Genomic DNA, 2004 nt, shown 5'->3' on the forward strand with positions numbered 1-2004 from the left:
TCTGTCCCCAGCCTGCCTTGGGCTCTGGTGCCTCTGCTTCAAAGACTTCAAGTGGATCCTGCTTCTCTCTCCTCTCCTTTCTCCCACCCTGCCAGGGGATCAGGCCAACCCAGAGACCCATCCACACCACCTGCCCCTCCAGCACCTTCTACTTCACAAAGTCTTTGCATTCCACAGCCCGAATCCAGTCACATTCCTCCCAGGGGCGAAGTCAACAGCTCCCTGTCTTGTCCGGATTCAGTGCCCGCTGAGGAAAATTAAGCTCAAATTTCTCGCCGTGACCTACACCCCTGCTCCTGGACCCAGAGTGCAGTGCCGTCCCCTTCCCACACCGTTGCTCCTCTGGCCTTTCCTCAGGCTTGGAGGGTATAAAGAGAAGAGTTTCCTTCCCACTCTTCCTTCTGCATTGTCCTCCAGAGCCTCTTCTCCACCTTCCTCAGTTTCCCGGGATCCCCCCCCCAAGGTTTCTCTCAGAACCACCCTCAGGTGTCTAGTGGAAAAGCCTGTTTGAAAGAAGGCTTCCCAGCCGCCCCCCAGCCCCCCATTCCCCTCCTCCAATCCCCAGCCCTCCCCCACCCCATCCCCCCTCCAACCCCCCCACCCCATCCCCCCCTCCAACCCTACCCCCAGCCCCCCTAACCCTCCATCCCCTCCTCCACCCCCCCTCTGCCTGCCACTGCTTGTGCTCCGCTCCTCAGCTGGACAACTAGATCTCATTTTGTGGGCAAGAAACCCAAGGCTTGGAGAGACTGGACTGCTTGGCTGTGCTGTTCCAAGGTGAGCCACGGACTCCTCTAGGCAGGGGAGGGGCGGTTTATATGAGTGTGAAGGAAAACATGTACAACCTTCAGCTCCACTCCTGCCAAGGGGTTAGTATTCAGTGTCCCTGCCCACTGCAGTGTGACTAGAGCAGGAGGGACAGGGTCCCCCCTCACAAGTCCTCCTGGATTCCAGCAGCAAGGAATCCTCTGGGGACACAGAGGCCACCCCCTCCCAGCATTGCAGCAGTGGGCCCAAGCTACTGAGTGGGCCCAAGCAGGTCTCATCAAATGCCCCCCACCCCCATCCCCTCTGAATCTACCCAGATAAATTCAGCCTTAAAGTAAAAACCACTAGCTCTTTGGAGATGTGTGCCTAAAGCTAAGCCCAAACCCCTCTTCCCATCCCATCACTACCCCACGGTTCAAAGTTCCCCCAGGGAGAGGGTTTGGCATGAACCTGACTTGGCATAGTTCTGATCCTGGTCACCCCTTGCTCTGCTGAGTTCTTTTGAGTAAGACACTGGATCCTGAGGCCTCCTGGCATTCTCTCACCTATGGTCCAGCTCCAGGACACCACAGCCTTCCTTTCAAAGCAGTGAGTAAGCTAGCTCCTCTCCAGCCCCTGCCACCCCTGCCCCCAGGACCCTGCCGTGCTCTTCCCCAGCCCCCTGAGCGCTCAATCAGCACGCCCCTTCTCGACTGTTAGCCTGGGAAGGGGGCCAGGCCCTGAGCTCAGACCTTGGCGATTCCAGAGTGTCTGAGGCCCAGAGCCAGCGCCGCCAGCCAGGCCAGACGAGGGGAAAGGGGGGAGGTGGCAGGGTGGGCACCAGGAAGCCTTCCAAAAGGGGGGTTGGCAGGGAAGCTGGGTTTTAGCTTTGTTCCTTCTGCTCTTCTTCCGGACCCTACAGACTTCTTTCTTGGACCTAAGTGAACCCTGGGCAAATGCTCCTGCTTAAATCCTTTCCTTCGAGAGAAGATACAATCAGGATTCAGGAGCTATGACTTCGGGGCTTCGAGGACCCCTACATGTACAAAGACGGATGAGCAAAAGTTAACAGGCCTCTGGTCTTCCAAGCAAGGCCCATCTGCCTCGGTTTCCCCATTTTTGACCTGGTGGGAAAGGAGCTGAGCGGGGAGGTGTGCGCAGGCCTCCGCACCCCGCCCGGAGGAATCTGGCGGGACAAGCCGGGGAGTCCCAGGTGAGGACTCTGGAAAGGACCCAGCTCGATTCCCGCGCCGGGCG

The sequence above is a fragment of the Microtus pennsylvanicus genome, chromosome 5, assembly GCF_037038515.1.
Source record: "Microtus pennsylvanicus isolate mMicPen1 chromosome 5, mMicPen1.hap1, whole genome shotgun sequence".
Lineage (NCBI taxonomy): Eukaryota > Metazoa > Chordata > Mammalia > Rodentia > Cricetidae > Microtus > Microtus pennsylvanicus.